Genomic DNA, 25015 nt, shown 5'->3' with positions numbered 1-25015 from the left:
CTCTTCCCTCCCCTCCTGTTTTCTGGCATGTCTTCTTTGTTTATCTGATGTGATTTATGTATTTACACACAAATATGCATCCTGTGAGGAGGCATCATAAATCCTGAGGCTAGAGGTGGTATTATGGCATAATCTATATAACAATGGAAATGGGCTGAAGCTGGATTTGGACCCAGAACCAGATTAAGCTTGGGTTGACTTCAGGGCCAGTTGAGTCAGGAACAGAGTTTTGTTTGGATTTCATGGTGCCAAAATCTTTAGAGTTCAGTTCCAAATAATGAGAATCTTGGACATAAATTTTGCAGGAAGTGCTACTGTGGCAGTATTTCAACCAGCTCCAAACCAGAAGTGGAAAACAAGCCATTTCAAGACTTGGGTTGTATTCAAATCAAAACTGTTACAGCAGGTTCAGAATCCAGACCTTCTGTTCCTTTTTTAATCCTATCCCACTGCATAAATTGGATTCACAGCTGAATATTACTCTGGATTACCCATGAAACCTCCCTTTTCAAAGAGGAGAAAAGTCAGGGAAGCAAAATACAACTTCTTTGTCATTCCTCTGGTGGAATAGGAAGTATAGTAAAAGAAATTTGAATTCACAGACCTTTATTGATATCCTCCTTCCCCTTTTGTTTGGAGGGAATGTTATGGCCAGACAGCAATCACTGTCTTTTATAATACAGTCACGTTTATTTTCTCTTTACCCATTGTGCTTCACCTCTTTTTTATTATGTTGCTGGGTATGGCTCTGAAACCAGGTTGACTAGAGAAGTGAAAGGCCACAGTGTCTGGAAGTTTGCATTGGCTTTGTAGAGCTGAATTGTGGATGGCAATCAAGCCATGAAATTCTGTCTGAATCCTTCAGTTTCTAAGTCTCCTTAGAATATTAATTTTTTCAACCTATTTCATACCAAAAAAGATGAAGGGATGGGTGCAGAATAAGCCCTCCCTTGTGAACATTTTCCTGACTGAATTTTGGGAACAAATTCTTAGAAGAATAAATCTGAATTCAGAAGCTGTCTGAAACCACTTCCATATCATTCCTACTTCACAAGCCCAGTAACATCAGCCAGTGCCCCTCAGCTATGACCTCCAACACATCCTTCAGTGCTGGCTTGAGCTGACGAATTCTTCGTCCTTTTCCAATAATGTTCAGAAAACTTTTTTTTTCAGCAAACTTCCAAATTTCCCCTGGTAACACCTGCAAAAATTTGGCATGATAACAAAATAGACAAAATTATTCTGTTATAGCTACCTTGCAAGAGTAAGTTGGCAACAAAAATAGCTAACTACCCCTTCTCAATTATTTCTTTGCTTGTTTTAGCACTCTCTTATCTGCTGCCTTTATCTTCATTTTCCCCTTACTCCAACTACAGCTGCATCTGATCTTCATTTTCCTGCTTGTGTCCCAGAGCACCTGCAGTTATATGGTATTTTGTCACCTGTTGGGGAAAAAAAAAAAAACAACCGAAAACCCCATGAAAGTTTACAAATGTCTCTGCAGAGGCAGTGAGTAACAAGGGATGCATTTATCCCTGCTTCAGACTAAGCAGCATTGGGAAAATAAACAGGCTCAAGGCTTCTGTGAATATTGGAAATGCATCTGGCTAGATGGCAGCAATGGCCAATAAGTACAGTCAATCAACAGGGAGGATGATTTATTTTTAATGATAATAATTGCTCCTTTAGCATGGCACAGGGGACATAAACACAGAGGGGAATGGCCACCTGCAAATGCTGCCCTTGGACAGAGCGTGGTCGCCTTGGCATCGGCTGGCGCATTCTGTACCTCTGTCACAGTCCCCTCGCAGGACACGGGGGCTGTAAAATACCAGTGGGATCTCCCAGAGCTGAGCAGCAGCCCTAGGGATGGAGAAAAGTAGCATGGGGTTAAACTGCAGTGGGAGTCCGGGATACCTGGAGTACAAATGTGTATCATGTCTGTATAGTAGAAATAACCACCCTGTATTCTCCACAGTTCCTTCTTTCTCAGTCTGTACTTTGCACTGCCTTTTACGGTCTCAGCCAAGTAACACATGAGCTTGCCGTAACCCACGCACCTTTTGTACCCGGGAGTACATCTCAAGACATAATGGGGCACATTTGCAACTCTGTCCCCAGTGTTTTAAAAACGTGACTGACTTTACTGTCAGTGACAGCCATGTGTGCTCTGAGAAACCTCCCCACCCCCAGCCCTAAGTGCTGCACATGCAAGTTGAAGAGTTCGTAGTGTTGCAGTCGTTTCTGTTTCTGTGTTGTTTATTTTCTAGTGAGCTCTAGAGTTGTCTTTCAACAAGTTAAGCTGGCCTTGTGAGATGCTACAGGTCTTCAAAACAGAAGCAGGCAGAGCTCTTCCCTGCAATCCCATAGGCTGTTTCCACCTCTCTGGAGATAGTGAACTGGCATTTCCCATTCCTACTGGTGACAATTATGTGCCTAAAAGCCCTGCACAGAGAATTTGGAGGTTGCCTTTGAGGCTTTCCACTAATCAGCTCTTTCAATCCAGCTAGTTTTCCTTCCTTGGAGGGAGGAGAGGATTTGTCCCCAAATCATGGGGGTACAAAAGTGCTGAGGGGACCTTGGGTTTCAGGTTTCATTCAGTACATGTCCCTGTTGGCTCCTGGTAGCTGTAAACGAGATGCTTTCTTTGAGGGCTGAAATTGATGAAGCAAGAAAAATCCAGACTTGCTGTCCGTTCATATTTTATGTCTATTAATAAGTAATTAATTAAAAAGGAAGATGATGTTCCCATGATGGGCTGCTAAATATATGCAAGTGAAACTATTGGCATTAAAAAGAGATTTGACTGCAGTTGAGGAGTTATTTATATTATAGTAAATCATATAGGCCCCAGTTGAGATGAGCAGTCTATTATTTTAGGCAATGTACAGACACGCTGTAGGAGGTGCATCTGAACCCCAGCGAGCTCAGAGACTGCAGAGACAAAGAGTGGACAGAGAGACAACCATAAAGAAATGAAATAATAACTCACCTTGGACACAAAGACAGGGGCTGAACCAAGAAGAGAATACAGATCCCCTGCCTCCCTGCTCTTCTTTCATTAAGTCAAGAGCTAGTCAACTCACAGTTCAGCCCTTAGATTTAAGTCGGGGTAAAATTGTTGAGTTAAATCTTTTATTTGCTGAACACTGCTTGCCTCAGCTATGGGTTAGCCAAAATTATGTAAAAAAAATGAACTGAGAAAAAAAATTAAAAGAAAAGTTTTGGAAAGCCAAAAGGTTTTGTTTTGATATTTTTAAACAAGGTTTCTGGTTTTGTTTTGAAACTAAGTCAATTTTAATGGAAATGTATCAAACACAAACAAAAAAACTAGTCCATTTTGTTAAACACATAGGTGATTTTTTTTCGGGGCTTTTTTTTCTTTCCATGTTCACAGTTTGGTCAGATAGCCAAATAAATCAGTTATTTGCACAACTGTAATTCCAATTAAAATGTTGGGCCCTGGGGACTTGGGCTATATATTTCAATACAGTACATATTTATAATAACAAGTACCCTTCCTGGAACTCCATATATAATAATAAAAAGCAGTCCGGAGCACTGGGGAGATGAGGGCACTGGGGGAAACCCACTGCCTTTTAGCTCTTCAGATTTTTATTGTCAGTTGATAGTTGTATTTTGGAGGGTATTGCTTTACAAGGTAAAATTTACATTTATTTGAGCAACTCACAAAGGGGGTTCACTGCAAAGCTATCATTAGAGGGAAATAATGCTGAAGAAGGAACAAAAGATACATTCTCAGCAGAGTGGGACATGTGGATACTTTGAGAGATCTTTGTCACCACAGGAAAAATGCTGTCTTCTCACTCTACCACGACCTCCCAAAATCCTGAAAACCAAGCAGTTAAGAACAGGGGTTGTTCATAAAGTCCTGGGACTGTTCTGCTATATTTTTGTCTATTTCTAGTGTTTCTGCCTTGCAAAGAGTTTAGTCATTTCTGGATGATCATTCCTGTCTAGAAGCAGTTTCCTCTTGTTTCAGTTCAAAACCACAGAGCCCATTTTACCCAAGGTGAGGACCCTGGTATCAGGTTTTCCTGATGTGCTTTTTGCTTGTTTTAAGTGTTGCCTCTCTGCTGTAGGTACTGATAGGAACTGAAGGAGTCACTCTTAAGTTTGGCTGTATGTTACTCTTCTTCTTCTTGTTATAACTGATATGATTTAATGTTTTCTCCATTTACATATATCCATGAGCAATAAATCCATGATGTTATTCAACCTTATAACCATGTTAGAGATGCACTGATAGGACAGGGTGAGATGTTTTCTTCCCAGCACGGTCAATGTGGTATTCATTCTGCTCCTTCATTGCAGAAGAGCCCCATAGCCTGAGCTCTGGTACCCAGGGCACTCTGCCACTCTCTCTGCAGTGCCTCAGCCTGGGATTTGGCAATTGTGATTCTTCTTCCAGGTGATGTTCTCTGTAGTGTGCAGAGCCAGTGCTTGTTTTGGCACTGCCCCAGTCCCATTTGAAGAGCTTACATCTCATATGATCTTTATGTAATAAAACAGACTTCTTCCTATGAACCTCTACTGGGTTTGTGGTGGAGGAAGATGCCTATAGGATTGCTAGGCCTTGACTACTAAGTCCTTGAAGACTAGAACCAGGCTTTCTAGTGGAGAATTCTTCAGTGTTCACTACCCTTGAGTGAAGTAACTGTAGAAAACCACCACTGCCATTCTTGATCTGATAGTGTAACTGCAGAATGACAACCAAATAAGGAACCATGGATAACATACAAGAAATGAGACTTGAGCAAGCCCTCTCTGACTCCCCATAGGTACTCTTTGATGAGGTTAGGTTTGTGCACACTTCGGAAATTTCTTTTGACATCTTTGAGGGCCTCCTATCAGTTTGTCCTTACCTCCAGAAGTCTGGGGCATTGCTGGACAAAGTGAGGGTCTGCTCCAAGCTGTCAGATTTCTTTCTCCATTGCCTCACAGCTACCCCATTTAATACTATCTGATGGTCAATAAGGCACTTGAACAGGTTGCCCAGAGAGGTGGTAGATGCTCCATCCCTGGAAACCAGATCAGATTGGGTGGGGCTCTGAGCAATCTGATCTTGTTGAAGATGTCCCTGCTCATTGCAGGAAGGTTGGGCTGGGTGACCCTTAGAAGTACCTTCCAACCCTTCTATGATTCTTATTCTGTGGTAAGTATCATGAGATTCAAGATAAGTCAAAATGTGGTAGGAAAAAAGGTAGATAAGATGGGTGGAACTGGAGACTTGACTAGGGGAGCTGAGAGTATGCTGTGATATGTAGGAGGGTGGGCTAACACTTTTACTGAGTGCATATAATAGAATCATGCATGTAGGGAGGTGCCTTCATTAGTCTTTATTTGTTCAGGAATTCTGCTGTTGGATTTCATCAGTCCTAGTACTCAACCCTAATATTCCTATGGGATTATTTGATGCCTGTGTCACTTGAAGTCCCAGCAAGAAACAGGGGTCCTCCTTCTGTTGCTGCCAGTGCCCTGGGGAAGTTTTTACTTCTGGTTGTTGCTGTTTTCTTTGTGCGCTTACTGCTACTGTACCAAGCAAAGGTTTGTCTAGACCAGAGCTCAGGGTTAATTATTATCCTCATAATCCATTTCCTTTTGCCAACAGCAGTGACTTATGTGGCTAAGTCAGAAGGGAATGCTCTCATCATGGGCAGCCTCTTTTCTATGATCTTCATTAAGCTTTGGACCATTAACTCAAGATGCGTGATTATTTTGTTTGTTCGAACAGCAAGACAAGCAGTGTCTCCTCTGAGTGTTTCTTTCAAGCAAACCAGCATGACTGAAAACTGGGAGCTTGCCAGAAAATGTTACGTGAAATAGTAGTGGCAGGTTCATCTTAGTGTGGGCGGAGAGAGAGCGATGTACCCTCTATTTTACTACTTCAAACATGCAGTGTCCATATGTCATAGTTGAGTTGGTTTATGGATGGAGTATGAAGGATACTACTTCATCTACTCCATGCAAACACTCTGTGAGTGCTGTAGAACATGTAGTCTCATGGATATGAGTATCAGCTGTTGTTGCAGTCCAAACACACGGCATCAATATTCAGTATGCTATAGACAGTACTGTTTTTCTCCTTTGTATTTAGTTAGTACACAGAGCCAAATACTAAAAGGGGGGTGGGTGGGTCACATGATTAAATTAATACCATTAATTATTTAGAAACAATCAAAGGAAATACAAGACATCTGGCTTTAAGCCCAAACAACTCATGGCACTGCTGTTGCCTTGTAACCTCATCAGCTCTTAGTCCAGTCATCTCTTTTCTTTCATTAGGAACGCAGGAGATGCTCCCCACCACCCCCCCCACACCCCTCTTTCCTGCCTTCTGGCAGCTCGGAACACAGATCACAAGACTGGACTATCTAGTTGTCTGGTTTTGTGTGTATAAACCCTGATTAGTTGTACAATGAAAAGGCATCCCCCCCACAGCACCATGCTGTACAATAGCATTTGATTAGCAGTGTGTTGCAGCCATAGGTCATATTTTTCTCCTCATCTCGACATTGGAAATTAGCTGCTGTAGGAGGGACAAACACAGTTGTTACTGTAGTGCTGAAAATCATTAAACACACGTGTTACACTAGGTTGTGTACAATGTACAACAAGAGAGGATTCCTACCCTTAGGCATGGGGAATCTACATAGGCAGAAAAGCTGGAGGAGAATTAACATCACGGAGGATGGATGTGCTGTGCCTGTGATTTTCCAAAAGGACTGTGGCAGACCCAGTCCACTGACCTTGATTAGTATTTGCCTTCCCCTGGCTGAGGCCAGTGGTCCTATCCTTTGTAGCCCTGGCCAGATGTTTTCCATTGGAATGATTTTTTCAGTGAAAATTCTTTTTCTTGAAATGAAAATTTTCTTTGGGAATAAAGGTTTTACCCAAGAAATGTCAAAGTAAATATTTCCAACTGCTGGTTCTGGAAGACTCTATGCTCTTTTTTTTTAATTTTTCCCCCTCGTTTTTCTGGGTAGTTGATGGATATTTTTTATTTTGATTATCTGAGAGGTGTGTTTTGGTGGAATCACCTTCTCATGGAGAAAAAAGACCCATTTGACTGGGTTTTTTTTATTCCAACTCAGGAATTGAACATTTTGAGGTCCCTTTCTCTCAAGTGGGGAGGGCTATCTTTGTGATAAGATAGGTCCATTTTTTCTTCAGCTCAGTCTTTCTTAGTATAGATAATTGAATACAATTTAATCATATGGCTCTCATCTTCTGTAGGCAAATTAGTATACACGATTTCCTGAGATGGCTTTACAGTTATCTGGGCAAAACAAAGTTCTTGCTGATACTGGAATTCCACTTCTCTATGCACTGGTGAAGGTGGACCTATTTTGATTACTGGCAGATGTATTGAAGTCATTCTCATTACATCTACATCTGTGGAGAACACTGACTTTCATTTTCTTGCTTTAATCCGAAAAGCATAGATTCACTGACTGTTCTCTTAATGGTTACTGAGAGTTGCTTTGAAGAACTCTTATTTTATGAAAAGGCATTGAGAATTCTGTCACAGTAAGCATCTCTAAACAGTCTTTACCTACTCTTGACTACTATTTTGAAGATGCACATTCCCAGTTATCTGTGGAAACTCTGCTTTCTTGGTTCTGAAAAGTGTACTTTAGACTGCTACTCTCTATTATTTGTAGTATTCCATAGCCTACACTTGTCCTCAGGGAACAGTGGCATCAGTTGAACATATTGGGTGTGATTTTTTGAAGTATGCAGTTATCCACATTCAGTTCCTTCTGTATGCCATGTGTGTTAACACTACCTTCAACAAAGGCAGAGTTAGGCCTATGCAGAAGACTTTAAAAACCAAAAAATGAAACCTACCTCTTGCACCCTGGGCTATTTGCAGGCAAGAACATATGTTGGGAGTGCTTCTGCTGCTTTGCAGGATGTTTGTTGAAGGGGCTTAGGCTACTGTCTGAGTAATGGAGTGGTTAATTTTGATGCTATGATAGGTTCGCTTCTTTAATATTGTGCTTTAAGTTTATCATATGTTTTCAAAGTATTCTATCTTTTGAAAAGAAATGTAAAAATTATTCTCTCAATCAAATAAACCAAAAAAAAAAGATCAAACCCACAACCAACCTCTTAGGTTAAGCTGTTCCAAGGTTTTGTTTATTTATTTCCTTATATTAATGCCAGTACTTTTTATTTTGGTTTTCTCTGACGTAGTCACTAGGTACAGTTTATTGTTTATGTAAAACTCACAATTTTATTTTGCTTTTCTTCTCTCCCTTTACTTTTCCCTTTCCTGACATCTCCATCTCATGTTGATGTGAAGAGCAGCAGTGGTTGGCAGTTTTCCTCAACCTTGCAAGAGAGAGAGAGATTTGGTTGGAATGAAACCTTGCTCTCCATACAGCCTGCTTGAGATGCAGCATTGAAAGGTATAATAATCTCATTTTCTGTCTTGAAACCAGAGATGAAAACCACAAACAGGTAGAAATCTCAGTGCCAAACCACCTGTTGAGTCACAGCCGAAAAGCCCTTGGCAATACTTTTCTCACTGTATCCAGTTGGAACAGTTACATGGCTGATTCCCACAGTATCTGTACCTGCAAGTTTGGTAAAGAGGCTAATTCGTTTGAGAAGATTTGAATTGAAATTTAGTGTAAAGTTAGCATGGAAAAGAGTCTTCTGATATTAGCTTTGCTTTTTGCCTAGAGGTCAGAATTGAGGTGACTGTATGAAACTATGAAGACAGAAGTTGTTAAATACCCTGCTAGTAGCATCAGTACTTCATCTTTTGAGAGTATTACAATTAAGAAAGTCACTTGAAATCAAGTTAAAATGCTATCCTTGAACTGCTACACATATGCTCCCTGTGACATACGCATTACAGAAACAGCCACTGTGTGTTGATATGGCATTAAAATTTTGGACTCCACCCACAAAAATTAATAACATTCTTGAAATAAGAGTGATGTAGGATGCTGACACATTTAAGCCCATATGTTCCTGGACTTGTGTCCTCCAGTACATGAAAGAACTAGAAATCCCAGATACTCTGTTTTTTCTTATTTCCTGTAAATCCATGCTGGGAAAGTAGGAAAATGTAAGTGATGTCAGGCTGGAAGAAGGCTTTGGATCGTGAATAGTAGAGCCATATTTTTTATTTTTATGTGCTCTTACCTGTTCTATTCTGTTAGTGGTTCTAGTTGACTTCCATAGGTTTGTAGACACATAATTTAGAACAGATTTGGGCCACACTGTTTATATTCATGCAGATTGCTTCATGTTTGTGAAACAATTATTTCCTGTGGATCTGTGGCATTGTCCAGTGTTGTGAAATGCTTTCATATGTATATATGACTGGTTAAAACATGAAATGTGTTTTGAAGCAACATGACAAAAAACAGTAAAAGCTGCACAGTAACTGAGCTATACTTGGCTGTCCATATAATGTCCAATTAATGTGGTTGCTGTGCTCTGAAGCCTTTCCAAAGCTGAATAAGACATGCTGTGGCCTTGTAAAAGACACAGTTTTTCCCTGAATTTTCTAAAGATTTCCATTACAGATGCTACAATGACATGAGGACACTCTAATCTGTGTCTTTAGTAGCAGTAATAATGCAGAGTGTGAAGTATATCCCCAAAATCTGAAGGTGTGAATTCTAACCCATCATCAAGCTGTGTGTGAGAATTCTATACAGTAAAACCTAATTCTGTGCTGAAGAGGAACACTGTGAACACCCAGAGTAAAATAGAGGATGTTCTGTTCTCTACTGCACTATCTTGAGCCAAACTTGGGATCTAAAAGCCAAGCGAGGTTCTTTCATCGTCATGAAGATGCTGTAAGTCAGATTGTCCCCTTAGGCTATATTTTGACAGTGTAGTAAACTGAGATTTGGGAACTTTCTACCAGATCGAGAACTCTGTCACCTCAAAATGCAAAGCACGGATCCATTATAAATTCTCTGATGCAGTTTTTAAAATATATTTTGATGTGTTGACTTTTACCAGCAAGCTCCATGCCTTATCTGATACCTTTTGTTCCCTGCTGCTAATGTTAACACATATTAAGGACTGGCAGAAATGTGATCTCATGCCCTCACATGATCCAGGTCTGTACTGTGGAGTTATCTGTTAGTGCAGTCTCCTAAAGTTTCAGTGTTCAAGCACCATCAACTCAGTTACTCCCCTGCATTTTGTCATCTTTCTATTCTTCCCTTAGTACTGGAAGGTGGCACAGGCATCAGGAAGTACGAAATTTGATTTATGTTACAAGTGGGATCAGAAAATGTCTTTGATTTTGTGCATGTGGGTCAACACTTCCAATTTGGTGAACTGTGTTGAAAAGAGTGAAAAAAGCTAAGTCTTGTTTCTTGCACAGAATGAAGACAGGGTGCTACAGGAAAAGTACATGGGCAAGTTCCTTTCTGCCTAAACTCTAGAGAGGCTAATGAAAAGGCAAACCTTCAGAGTTTTTATTTGAGGATGAATTTGGCGAGTATTAAAACTCGTCTAAAATTCTTATTGTCTTCTGTTGCCTTCCTCTTCTTTGCTTTTCTGTGTTTTGTGATGAATGTATCATGTCCACATTTCGTGACTGGAGCTTTGGGCTTAAAAGCCACATTGTCACAATGAATGTCTTTACTAAATTATATTTCAGAATTGTTCCAGGGAGTTTTTAGTTTGGAAAGCTGCTTGCAAAAGCTTAAATTTCAGCCATATTCTGTACTTGAACGTGTATGGTTTGCTTGACCTTGGTGGGCCAAGATGATTCTCAATCTGATTATCTTGGTCTCTGGAAAGACAAATAGGGGAAGAGGAGGGAAGAACTTTATAGTGAGATTGTTGATACTGCTGTGTTTAAAATGTATTGTTTCCTGGAGTCCTGAGAAGTTTTCAATTTGTTTTCCTTCCCTCTCTGACCTAATTAATTTTCAGGGTTATCCCCAGGGATGTAATTTATAAGACAAATGAATTACATTAAAAGTTGCTGTCATGGTATAAACCCCCTTGTTTTAGGTAAATTTAATATGTTTCTGTGTTCCTTCCATCTATAAATAGTGATCTACCAATGATGGTCTTTTTTCTTTACTTTTCACAAAATTTTAGGTGTACAGTATCTTATTGTCAGTATTGAAAATACTAAAAATCTGGACATTTGAAAGGACAAATAATACTATAATTTGTCTGTGACTAGGAAAAACCTTCTGAAGTAACACTAGCTGAGAGGTAGGGCTTTTTCCTTTGAGTTTGTCTTTAAAAATAGATTTATGTAAAAAAGAGTCAAATAATAACTAGTATATAAGTCTACTCACCAATTTTCAGCTTACTGTGAGATAAAATCATTTGCCCTCAAGAAAGGAGTTTTAAGAAGGAAAAGCACATACCCCTTTCACTGCTCTGTTCAGGACTGTCCCAACTTCAGCGTTCGTATTAGTGAAGCTGTTTAACCTTTTGAAGCCCGTGGGTCTTTCTACTGTTTTTTCATGCAACCTTTTTTTTTTAATATCCATGCAACCTACTGACTTCACTAAGATAGCAGACACATTAAAACATTTACCTTGGGCTTCCAAGGCTGTGCATTCTTTTCTGAAGGATTAAGGAGACGCAAGGGATAATTGCTGCTCCTGGTAAAAGCTGTGGGCGTTTCAGGAGGAGGAGCAAGTTTGCTGTAAATTCATGCCAAAATACAAGTTTTGAATTTATTTGGGTCCCAAAATTTTCCATTAGCGTTGCAGCTAGGTCCTTATTGCTCAGTTTGGATAGTGGCACTCTCTTTCCTTTTCCATGGAGAATGAAATGCAGAGAGAATGAAATAGCTTAAATGGGGATAAAACAAAGTACGGTGCATCTTTACCAATTTTTGATTAGATGGAATAATCCAAGGAAGAGAACTTCTTTTGTAAAAACATACTAAACATAGAAAAACATCCCAACGTTAGCTCAGCAGAATATCCAAGCCAGTGTTTAAAGTTCAGCCCGTGCTCCAGTGCTGCTCTGACATGGAGCGCCTGTGCTCTGTCATGGACTTCTGTGGCCAGGTCCCAGCAGCTCACTCACACCCTGAGCAGCAGGATTTGGGGAGGATCTTCTGGTAAGTGTGAGGCACTGCTGAGCTGGGAAGTTTGCCTCAGGAGAAGATAGCAGGGAAAGGGTGTTGTACAGGGAACTTATTTTGAAACACTGGATGCACTTTTTTTAGTTTTCTATTTCCATCCTGCGTTCCCGGCTTTTCTAAAGGAATCCTAAGTAATTTCAAAACTAAATTACTTCACTAGCAGTTTTGTGGCCCTCGTGGATATAACAGGCATGACGCTCTCTCTGTATCACTTTTTCTTGGGGTGCTTAACAGTCTTATGGCATTTTAAAAATCTTCCTTCTATGTCCAGACAACGTATTTCTTTAGTAAAGGATAAGGACCAGAGGCAAATATAAAATAGTTATTTATTTTAAGTCTGCACTAACACTGTCTTTTTCTTTCTTTCTTTTTCTTTTTTTTTTTTTTTGAAGATGATAAGTTATTTTCCTTTCTTTAGACAGATTATAGAGAACACAGTGCTATCCCACAGTCCCCAGCTTCAGTTTTAAAATGGATCAAGTTTAGGTTCTGACATAATTGGCAGAGTACCATCATTTTTCTACCCCTCCCTCAATCTGGGCCATAATTGTGGATATCCTGTGGACTGCAGCCCAGAGACTGCCAGTACTGGGAGCATACGGAAGGGAAGAGATGATGGCAATAGCTTTGTAGCTTGACCTGACATTTGCATTGTTTCTCAGCCGCTAAGTGTGATGAGGGGAGCAGAGGGTGTGGCATGAACTGTAAGAAATTGGCCACAGTTTGGAGGAGTAATCTCACCTACCTTGCTCAGATGTTATTAGTAGGTGCTGTTTGCACCTAAAAAAAAAAATAACATGAAGGTTTATTTTAAATAAAGAGAAAGAAAGCAAATAGATAGAGAAAGTCATACTCTAGGCAATTCCACTGCTTGCAGTGAAGTTGCGCTGGGGATAGATATTGACCCCATAAAATCCCTGGGTCACAGACAGCCTTATGACAGACCCTGATAGCTTTGTGAAGACAGATTATGTCAAGCCCTCAAATTTGGAAACATAGCAATTCCTCTGTAGTAAGATTGCAAATGAACACCCATTTGGAGATTGCCAACATTATCACAGTTTGTCAGGGTGATCTCACAGCCCACAAAGCGCCGTAAGAGATTGCTTTACAAGTTCTGAAAGATTAGAGCGTTGAAGTATGTGACACCAAATGATGCTTTGATGCCCGGCTTTGTCAGTCAACCAGACAAATAAATAATATCCAGTGTTTTTAGTAGTGTAAAGCATAACAGGTAATGGAAATGTATGGAGAAACACTTCCTTGTCGCAGCTACAAGGAGTACAGAAATGTAGGCTAAAAGAAAATGGGATGTGTTGGTGTCAAATCCTTTGAACAGGCACTTGTGTATCTGCGTGGGTCAATAACTGCAGCACAGCACTTATTGCCATTTCAGCAGGTAGTAGTTCAAAGCATTAGAATTGTTGCATGGCTAAATGAAACAGCAGAAATAATTTGGCAGTCTTGGATTTTGGTCATTTAGTGAAGCATGAAAACATACATTCTGGTAAAATAAGGATGGAGTGTTGGCTGGCAAGGAGGAAAGGGCCTGGGCTGCAGAAACTGCGGGTTGTGAGAGAAAGAAATGTAGATGTACACTTAGGAAGTGGCATGGAATTAAACAGTAGAAGAAGATGAAGTCCAACATTTCTTCATGGGCTGGAATTGTGGAAAAGCTTTTGTGTAATATGGCATGCTCAGATTTTTGTAGAGAGTTTTGGGTCTCTTAAAACTTGAGAGATCGATGTGAAAATAATATACAAGCTCAGGATTTTCTGTAACCACTGAACTTTAAAGGGTACCCTCGATCTGAAAACCATTTTTGGAGTTTCAGTTGAAAACCATTCACACTGGTAAAGAGTTCCAAACAAGGCAAATTTGTTCATCTTTGTGCTTTGGTACAAAATATTGGTATATTTTTGCATATACCAGCGTTCCACCCAAGATCAGTCATGGATCTGATTTATGTCAATTTTCAACCACTAAACTTTGTGGAATAGAAGATCTAAGATGCACATTTGTTACACTCCTTCATTCTTACAGAGCCAGTAAGTTGTAGAAACGTCAGGTGAGCTACAAACTTCTGCATCTCTGATCCACCTGTCGTTAGAAGACCATCATCTGCAGCTCTGTCTTACCTGGAGAGCAAATCGTAATTTGTCCCTGACCCTGGAGAGCTTCTGCCCCTTCTGCCCCTTTCTCCATCCTTATGGCAGCAGAATACTCCTGGGCACCCAAGCATTAGTTAATAATTGCTTAAGCAAACCTGGAGAAGCTTGGATGAAAGACCCTGTGTGAGGGCATAGAATTATTATGACTATTATTAACTGAATTCCTAAACCTAGACAATGTATTTGCACATGTAAGTAATTATGATGCACTTCAAGGCATTCTGTTTATAATGCTTTGTAATGCTTTGCTCTCCATTTCCTACAAATCAAATTACTCAGGGATAGATTTGATTTCCACATCATTTTGAAAATATTTTCTTTTTCTTTTTTTAATTTCCTTTGTATTAATTTTTTTCAAAGTTCAAAACACAACCAACTGTGACTAAATGCATAAACCCAAACAAAAACCCCCTAAAGTATAACAAAATTAAAGACAGCCTAAGATGATATGCAGCAAACAATGTAAATCATACCTAACAAACATGGTTGTAATAATATACCTTATCCATGTCTGATCCACTAATAACAAATACTTATTCAGAGAACAAATAACTCATTCTTTTTCTGAGAGAGAGAGAGAGAGCAAGACCCAAATTCAAATTATATCTTACAGTCTAAACAAATATGAAAAACCTGCCAAATCTTCTTATAGAAATCCCAACAATCTTGTGCTTTCTTGGTATCTTTTGGGAATAAGGACATTGGGAGGAGGGGGAAGAAAGACCAGCTTTTACTGGAAATGTGTGTCCTGATCCTGTAGCTTTTTCCTGAGAAGTCCTTGCTGCCTTCTGTTGAAAGGTTTCTGTTGTGGGTACTGGATTCAAACCAAAACCTGAAAGTACAGCTTAGGGTTGTTTTTAATAATTAGTGATTTTTCCCCTGCCTTATAAGACATTCCATAAGAGTGTTGAGTTGACAAGCAGATTACAAATGGTAACTCTGCTCAGTTTATAAAGGTCATTACAGGAATAAAGACTGTTATTAGAAATTAATGAATGCTTTCCTTTCTCCATCATGTCAGAAAAAGATTTTTGACATCTTCACATTTCCTTTCTGGTTAAATAAACAATTACTGTTTGCTTAACAGAATAGCACCATCCTTTTCCTACACTGTGGGTGTATCAGCATCTTCTCTAGGCCCCTGCACCCTTCCCTCCCCTTCACAGTTTAGTTCTGGGCTGCGAGTTGCCATCAGTGTGGCTGTTGGAACAACCACTTCCCAAAGCTGGAAAAGGCAGATGTTTAGGTATCTTGGAAGCCGTGGCACACCTTGCATGCGACACAGTGCATATCTGTCATTTGTGCTCGGGTCCTGATGCAACTGGCTGCAATGCCAGCTGTGCCACTTGCCCCTGTCGGTGTGCGAGGAGTTCTGGCCTCACTGCCTGCTGGTCAGAGCTCATCCCTAAGGGCTTTTAAAGAAACTCAGAAATATTTGCCCTCTCACATTAGAGACTTAGGGGTAGAAAACAGCTATCTGTCTCACGCTCTGCACTCCTCCTCTGTGGGCTGTGGTTCTTGCGGGGAGAAGCAGCTCAGTCCTTTGCCTCTCTGAGCTGGTGAAACTGCTGCCTTGCAGGGGCTCTGTGCTAGGAGGTGTAGCAGGGTGCTTCTGTGTGTCTTTTAAAATTTTGCCTTGAGGCCTCTTGTCATTCAGCAGCCCCTCAACTCCTTGCCTGCTCCTCTCCCACTGCCCCCATATGTCCCTTTAAGCTGCTGATCTACCCAAAATGCTCCCCTGCTGCCCCTTGCCTGGGGTGGTCCTTCAGGGTGCAGGCAGCGTCAGGGGTGGAGGAGAGCAGGATTGGCCAGACAAAGAGCACTGCTCTGGTGGCTGTGTGAAGGAGAGCAGTGGTGTGCTCGTGCTGAGTCATACTGCTACTGCTGGTAATGGGCTCTGTGCCCCTTCCCCAACCTACACCCAGTCCTACACAGTGGCCCATGATATCTGTATGTCAGAGAGAAGATTGAGCAGCTCAACAGTGATCAATGCCAGAAGGACCCAAGTGGCTGATTTGTGTTGGAAACTTGAGGGTTTTTTCACACGTATTCTCAATATCTGTATAAATACCTGAACCATCTTGGAATCTACTTTTCTTCTTGCCTGGGAGGTTATGCTCATGAATTTTGAAGTTTCCAGGTGATACTTCTTCTCACCATTGTTACTTGAAATTTAAAAGGCACCTTTGGCTGAGTCCAGGCTGCCTCTTGAAAGACACACTGTCTAGTACATACAATTAACGTGTGTACACATCGAAAACAGAGAGGAGATGAGTAGGATTACTAGAGTGATGTAAGGTAAGGAACCATTTTTAGAGCTTCTGCTATTGTATTTTGTATCATGAACTTCAGTTTAAGTTCTGTCAACAGCAATTTGTATTTAAAACCAAAGCCATAGAAATTTCTCAACGTCATAGCTGAGAAACATGCCTTAAAAATGTGAGTCAAGCATAGCTGGTACAGTATCGTGTTTCAGAGTGTGAGATCCCACATTACTGTCATTTAAGTTTTTTTCTTTGTTTAAATTGTTTGTTTGTTTGTTTGTTTTTATTGGGGAATACTTGATTCCACAATCATGATTTCCAGTGAAGATGTTTTCTTCCCAGTCCAAAAAGTGAACCTTATTAGCTGGAATGTAAAATGTAACAGAGAAATGGCTGTGCCAGCTGCAAAAACAGAGATCCCACTTTCAGATACAGACCAATCCCATAGCAGTGGGCAAACAGCGTTCACTTCTTTTCTGAACACCAGGGGGAAAATCTTAATGCACTTTGTATGTATTCTCTTTGAGATTCTTATTAAATGTCAGATATCAGGTCTTTATCCCCCATGCTTCTGTATAAAGTTCTGTCAGAGGAAAGAAGGATTTGGGTAAAGGGAGGATGTTTATAGCACATGTTCTGAGGGGCTGTGTAGAGCAAATTGACTTCTGTGCTAGGTGGAGTTAGGAAGGAAATGAGGTAACAGAAGGAAAAAAAAAGAGAAATTTATTCATGTAGAGGCAGAACTTCAAAGGTGAGAATTAGATTTTATTACTTCTTTTCATAGTAAAGTTGTCTCCTTCATAAGACAATATCTTAGGTATTTAGCCTGTAACGTTTTCGTAAGAATGCATTTCCATTTCCAAAGAGACAAAGAACCTAGGATATAGTTTAGGGATTGGAGAGAATGTATATCAGTAACACCTGAGAAACTGCGCTTTACGTTGCAATAAGAATTAAATTTATGGTACTGGTGTAATTCTTTGATTGAGATATGTGAAGCTTACACTGCCTGTCAATTAGTGGGGCTCTGCTTTAGTCAAATTGGCCAAACTATCAGAGAAAATTAGGCATTTGAATTTAAATCTTTAATCTCTGGTTTCTGGCATTGCAGCACATCACTTTACTGCCCTGTAGCCCAAGAACTGCTCAAAGTATGGTTCAGAACTTGAACTGATGGTGTGCTAGTCCAGAGCTGCACTGTGACACTTTCAATCAATCTTTCTGGATCAGGATAGTAATGAAAATGTCTCTGTTGAAATCTAGTGTTTTGTCCTGTGCTTCCATATCTCTCAACCTGTCCATGATTCTATTTGTTTAAATGGTTTTGGATTTCAACCTTGTTGGATCTTCCCTTTAAAATTTCCCTTCATCCAGTCAGTGTGGAAATGATGTCTCGACTAGAACCCCACGTGGTTTTTCACTTGTGTCTGCTTCTTGAATTCTCACCAGCAAGAGGTCGCATGCATTAGATTTGTTGAAGGAGGCTGTATTCATTTTCAGGAGACATGTCTCCTGTTGCACTGTGATAACATGGACTAGTTAAGGTTGCATTTATTCTGCAAGAGCTTAATTCTGTAGCTCCTACTGGCAGAACATCAGTGGTATAGTCAGTGTAAGTAGAAAGGGTTTGCTTATGTGTTGGAAGACTGTGGTGAGGCCGTAAGATGCAGGACCTCCTCTACAGCACAGCCCAAATAGTGCATTTTCCCCAGAGGGTGGCAATAGCAGATGTTTGTGAATGGCAAGACCTAGCCTGCAATATGATCAGCAAAATAATTCTCAGCGGAAATTTCACTTCATTGTGCTGAAAGGAAGTGAAGCACCATTTATTGATACGACTGAAGAGTTTTACATTCTGTTGTGTTATGGATAGAGAAGAATAGGAAAGCAGCTTCTACTTGGCATGTTATCCGTGCAACCGCCAATTACAGAGAATTCAGTCATGCACAATGCCTTCACACCAGGGAAAGTAAACCTCTGTGATACGTAGCATAGTCATCAAACCCTCTGCATGCACATCTAATCTGTGTAGCCATTTCGTGGGTTATAGTCTAGTATGAATGCAGGTATACATTACTGCTTTCCATAATCGTGCCAGTGGACAGCAAAAATAGACATACAGAGTCTTAGGAAGGCAGGAAAACAAACACGCACACGTTCTTCATCTCTCTGTGCAGTCACCATGTATCAAAAGTACAGATATCATGATACATCATATGTCAGGGGGAAAAAACTAGACTACACCCCATGCAGCCATCACACCTTGAAAACAGACATAAAATGTTAAGTCAATATGAATACACAGCTCCTAACAGCCTAATAGAATAGATCACACCACAGCCAGGTACATCTGTTCTCAGCACTAACCATTATCATTAGCTTAAAACACTTAAAATCGCTGAGCTTCCTCAGGTCTGGGGACAGATTATAGCAAGAAGAATCTGCTAAATAGATTTAGCAATGTAGCAAGCAAGGACCTTGACTACATTAAAACGATACATTTTGCATCTCAAAGGCTGTAGGCTATTTTCAGAGGAACAGTCTGAATGAAGAATGACACTAACACTGGATAGCAATTTCTTTATCGCTGCTTAAATACGGAGCTTGAAACCCTTGGACAAACAATTGTGCCAAACTGGAAAACAATTTTTCTGTGAAAAATCAGGCCTGCCTTGTATGGCAAATCATCAACCATCCTGTGTTCTTGTCAGACTTCTGCATAGGCTGCAAAGACCTAACTGTGATTGGCCTTCAGACTGTGTGGCTGACAAAAGAAGAATCAAATCTCTCTTATGTACGAAAAGAAACAGAAAGAAATAGCATACTTCTCTCTGCCTCTCGGTGTTCACATGCTGGTATCTGACTGCTGTGAAATGTGAGATACAGGTTCTTGCAGAGACCGTCAAGTCATGAAAGCTTCAGAGGAGGTTTCAAAAGCAAACAAACAAAAAAGCAGTTTGATATACATGCAACAGTGACTACTTAGGTGGTACACTGCTTCTTGTTTAAGACTTGATCTGAAGAAGCTGATGAGGAAGGTATGATTATTCAGTACCTGGCTCTTAAGTGGAAGTGAAGATAGGACATCATGACCATAATAGAAATAAATGTGTGAAATACTATTTTTGATGATGAAAAATATCTGAAAGATGAAAAAAAAATTTTAAAAAGGCATGTATGTTTTGCATGTTAGCTAAGAACAGGTCCAAAGAAAAAGGTAAAGGTTTAGCCTGTACCCTCATACTTCTTGTCAGGAAATTCTTTGAACTTTATGAATAACCAAAAAGGACAAATACCTCTGACAGAATTTCAGTATGTGGTTCCATATATCTTCACCCAGACATAGAGTTCTTCAAGAATACTCCAGCTCTTAAGAGAAAAAGTAATACCAGGTATGCAGGGAAGGCCATTCTGGTTTTTAATCAAGCTCACTCTTCTTTCTATCTTCAACAGAGAGTTGAGATCCCATCTTTCACAGTGTCATCTTTTCCCCATATCTCCCCTCATCTTGTCTCATGCCCCAAATTTCAGAGGCATTAGGGCCAACAGGAGTTGTGTATTTCACCCCAACTGAGCAGGCTGGGTGTGTGGCCTGGTGTCAGTGTGGGAACCTCCTTCACTGTTCGATAAGGTGAAATGTCTTTATTGTTCACCACTCTGACTGCAGTTTGGTAAGCTGTTTTTCCTGTGTCTGAAAGGCCACATAATCTTCCCTTGCAAGGTCCTGAGAATTCTTCCTGTGGAGAGAATCCTTGCCTTCAGAGTACCCACATAACCTGCACACAATGTACAGAGGTCCCCAGAAAACTGCTGTCAACAGCCACATTTCTGTGGCACAGTCTCTCTGTGCTAAAGGACAGTCTGTAATTTTCTTGGGAGGCACTCTGAATCTGTGCAGTTAATTCCCAGAGGAACTGGTGGTTAGCGCATACTTTACCACTCCCTCCTTCCTATGGGAAGTTTATTGCTTTCACCGTGTCTTCTTACATATAAATACAGACTGTCAAGCGTATAAGAAAGCCCCTACCAAAACAGGAAACCATATGGTCCCCACTTCTGTCTTTGGAGAAAGGAAGGAGTAATTCATGGTAGGTATTTGGATGGCATACTCAAAGCAATATCTGGATGATGCTCTGGTAGCCTGGCCATGGTCAGGGAATTAGAACCTGAGTAGAATAGGTGAATACCATGGACCCTGGCAGGTGGAAAGGACAGCTTATGACAAGAAATAACTCATGGTGTATGCCCGTTCATTCAACCCCAGAATGGGGATAGGTGGGATATAATCTTTTTGAGAAAAAAACAACTAATAAAGTTGCCAAGAACAGATATTTTATAATCTGTGCTAAATCTCTGCTGGAAAACATGAACAGCAATGAAACTGAGAAGACACTAAAAGAAATTCGGGGCAAAGTGCCAGACGCCCAGACGGAAGCAGAATGTGGACCAAAAAGCTTGCGACAATTGGGTAATTATGGTTTATGAATTTCAGCTTTAATCTGTAGTTCAGTGAGTCCTGATTAAATATCTGTTAAACACAATTAAAGTTTGTTTTTGTATTTCACCGTCTTGATCAGAATAATTAGAGACTGCGTGTTTCATGTCAAAAGTAGCAAGAGGAATTTTAGTGAATGAACATCGTTTTTAAAAGCCATTTGTAGCACCAGCTGTTGGCATTATTTTATATTTTAGTGTTATCAGCATAAAGATGGGTCCTCTCAATGCTGAATGCTTTCCAGCGGGGCTAAGATTCTGGGAAAGGCGTGATACAGTAGGAACTGTGCCGGGCCGTGGGGCTGCGCAGGGAGCCCTGGGTGGGACTCTCTCGCTACAACGTTAGACTGTGCGCTTGAGCGGTGGAGGGTGAGAAGTGCTGTGAATGGGTCATGTAGCGCCCAGCCTGTGCTTCTGTGCCAAAGATGTTTTATATAGCAAGTGCGATGAGTGATAGGAAGGATCACTGGAAAGGGCACATATCTGATGAGCTGCATTTGGATTCTCTCATCGCAGTGTCTTATCAGAAGCTCCGGGTGTCCCCAGGGTTAGGTGTTAGAGTGTTAGCCCAGAATGATTATTGTGGTAGCATTATGAGTGCTCTTGGGAAGGAACCCTTAAACTGTGCTGCTGGTGCCTTAGCAAGGGCAACAGGCTGCAGTGATAGCCCTATGCAGTTACTGAAAAAGATGGGCATGCCCATGCCAGCTGCTGCAAGGACTACATGTGTTCATTTCCATCAGAAGCAGTTTTATTTAAGTGAGGAGAGGGTGTAAAGTCTTCTAAGTTGTTCCTCTAAAGAATAGGAAATAGTGTTGTGGAGGAAAAGCAGGATAGTTTTAAATAAAGGAAAGGCAGGCTGAGATACAGCTCCCGTAGAAGGAGCTAATTTTTTTTCAAGAACCTGAAATGTATCTGAATGTCACCTGAACGTAGTTAGGATATATAAATAAATCCGGGGACGGGGAGGAAGGGGAGAAGGGGCAGGAGAGGGTGTGTGCACGTGTGTATGGCTGACCTGGTTTTAGCCTTCATCTGTCTCTTTATACCAGCAAAAATGAATCTTCAGTCGCACTTAGCGGTGCCTGAGGAGAGGGAATAAATCTCAAATATCATAAGCTAAAAATTGAAAATACCTACTAAAGAGGCTTGAAAGACAGTGCCAGTTTCTTCTTTTGAGAATGTGTTTTGCTGCTCTGTGTTTAGTTTACCTCATATTGTATAGTTCCCTTGGCCTTTTCAGCTTCAGCATCTTTTCTGAGTGTCAAAGGAAGGGGAAATGCAAGTGTCCTATGTAGGGAAGACAGTCTCCAAGCACAGGACTGAGACCACAGTCCTACTGAGTAACATCCATTAGTAACAGCTCTCGGTCACCAGTGGCCTTGTGGAAGGTCTATGTGGCTCATTATCATCCTGCAGAACCACTTTGTTTGCTGGCATCTTAATGATTCAGTAAGAGAGTTGTTCAGTAAGCATAACTCAAAACCCAAGAAAGGTATTAGCTTATCTAATATAGTTCCTTTTTTTTTTTTTTTTTTTTTTTTTTTTTTTTTTTTTTTTAACACTGGTCAGTTTCTTTGTCCTGTTTTACCTGGCTTTCCAGGTAAAGAAGAGAGGGAAGGTAGTGCTAGAGAAAACAGAATTTCTAAATTAGCCCTCCAGTGAAACTATGGATCTGTTAATTCCTAAGTGAAATCAAGGTTAATGGTGAAAGAGTTGAACAGAACTTAAAAATCAAAGATACTTTGGAAGACAACATCAAAGGCATATCAAAATATGGTGGTCTTTTTATAAACTGCAAGCCCTGAAGAGATGGTGCCCCTAATAGAGCTGAGGGAGAAAGGATCAAAGCGATGATCACGAGTCTTTAAAGTAAAAAGAATATGTGGAGTGAATCTATGAAGAGACAGGTTTTGGATGAAACTTGCATAGCACTGGGATCGTTTATCACGTCTTGAAGCCTGGGTACAGTACAAATGATCAGATTTCACCAGGCAAGGAGGGAAAGAACGTTCGATTCAGAATAGGAGAACTAAGACCAAGTGTCTGTCTGTAGAATAACAATATCCATGTTTAAATGTGTGTATATTTACATATATATATAAAAACAAATACGTTTTTGAAGTGTGTATTTTATGCATTTTAGCCATGCCCACTTTCTTCAAGTGAAATATATTATGGTGAAACAAAAGACATTGGTGGTATTTGGTTGAGTGTATGATTTTTTTATTTTTACTTCATAAAGTTACAAGGAGAGGAGAAATGGAGTTAGGGCTTTTCTGTTATCTTCTGTTGCATTTCTGAATTACTCTGGTTTTCCCTTGGAACCCAGCTGTTTAAGTATATCTCATCAAATGGCTGAGCTTGTCCAAATCCACTACCCTTATGTCTGAGATTAAAAAAAAACAGGGCACTGTGTAGGTCTTAATACGAGTTGCTTTATATGGGGGTGGGGATGGAAATGGAAATACTGATTTATAATTCAGTGTGTGTAGGCCTTTCACAAAGTGTATACAAACCCAGTGAAAAAAAGGAGCTATTTCTTCTTTTGGCAAAGGTGTACGTAGTTCTTCCGTGGAGTTTTATACTATGCCTGAGGGTCATTTCTCTTTTAAAGAAGCACTGACAGCTGTGATGAATGGCATTACCTGGGAAGAGGGAATATCTAGATGTTTAAACAGATCAAGTTTCTTCTTATAGAAGAGTAAACATTAGGTCACAAATCTGGCTGTTCTACTTTCATGGACAATCAGGATCAATTCTACGCTACTTAAATGTGAACTGGAAAGGCTTAAGTATAGCTGCATGCTGACATTAACAGAGGAGGGTAGTTTATAACCTGTGTACGTTGTCACAGCTATCCTTTTACATGAAGTCATGGATGAATGCCATGTGCCCATGTTGAGTTGCCTCCTTGTCAGCAGGCAAGATTGCCCGTCCATCACTATTATCTACAACGAGGCTCATTACCTGCCAGCCAGTAAACATCTCACTCTTACCATCTGCAGTGAATTACAAAGTGACTGGAAGAATCAGGATCAGTTTGCCTTGCAAAATGATTGTCAAATTCATTTTCATCTTTGGAGGCTCTTTGGAAATGGGAAAGATGGTGACTGGGATGGGAAAAAGGATGATGTCCATTACCCTCAGCCATACAATCTGACTGATGCTATTCTTAGACGCCTTCCATTTTACCAAGTGCAGGTGCCTTGAAATTTTCACAGCATGCAGGTAAAATAATTTCTTTTATTCTTGACTGACTGTATCATTTGTGATAAATAGTGGTGCCATTTTCACATGAGTGGACAATGTGTTCTCTCATTTAGGAAAGATTTTTTTTCTAATAAAAACATTAATTGTACTCGGTACAAAGGCGTCTCCCATTGACGAAGTTGATGTCCAGCCCATCAGTGATGCATTTAGAAAGGAGGAATAGTGTATTATAGTAATTTTTGCTGTTAGCATTTTGCCAATCAGTGGGGTGGTTTTTTAAATCTTCCAGGTAACTTGACAATGATTGTAAACCTTGGTGTCACTGCATGGCCATATAGTGAATTCTGAGCACCAGCTCTAGAGAAGACAGAATCTATTTCATACGGCAGTTAAAGGAAAACATAACATAAGTGGGACAAATCATTTGTGAATGCTTGGTATAGGGTGTGTTGGTAATGTACAGATAGATCAGACGTCCTGCTGTTGGCACTGGGAAGGCAGAAAGAGGCAATATTAGGAAACAAAGGCCATTCTAATGGCTCTTCCCTTTGGCTTTCAGGACGCACCAACACAGTGCAGAACCTGGCTTTGGGATTGAGTGTCAGTCCTTTCTTTTTGGCCTGTTTCTCTCAGCAAAATTCAGAGTTTAAAAAAAAAATTTTTTGAAAAATAGAGTGATATGTGTTTGGTGTGTCAGCCAATGGCCACATGTGCAGTGAGGAAATTTTCTCGGAGAGCTCCCAAAGCTCATAATC

The 25015-nt window shown here is 40.4% G+C and overlaps 1 protein-coding gene across 19 annotated transcripts in view; it reads left to right on the top strand.

The window, feature by feature from the left end:
• The window catches only part of ZBTB20 (zinc finger and BTB domain containing 20), a 476987-nt gene that overhangs the window by 306686 nt on the left and 145286 nt on the right, over positions 1-25015 (top strand). For 14 of the 19 annotated variants that reach the window (XM_050333923.1, XM_050333929.1, XM_050333928.1 and 11 more), the window contains one exon: positions 8335-8435. The exons of 3 other annotated variants lie outside the window; for them this stretch is intronic. The gene's annotated coding sequence lies outside the window, so the exon portion shown is untranslated. Of the gene's footprint in view, positions 1-8329; positions 8436-25015 lie in introns of all 19 variants that reach the window. 2 more of the 19 variants (XM_050333922.1, XM_050333921.1) reach the window with 1 other exon arrangement.

This window comes from Myiozetetes cayanensis, unplaced genomic scaffold (assembly GCF_022539395.1).
Source record: "Myiozetetes cayanensis isolate MyiCay16 unplaced genomic scaffold, myiCay2020 scf5-8, whole genome shotgun sequence".
In the NCBI taxonomy this organism is placed as follows: domain Eukaryota; kingdom Metazoa; phylum Chordata; class Aves; order Passeriformes; family Tyrannidae; genus Myiozetetes; species Myiozetetes cayanensis.
Note: the sequence above shows the minus strand (reverse complement) of the source record. Positions and strands in the feature narration are given on the sequence as shown.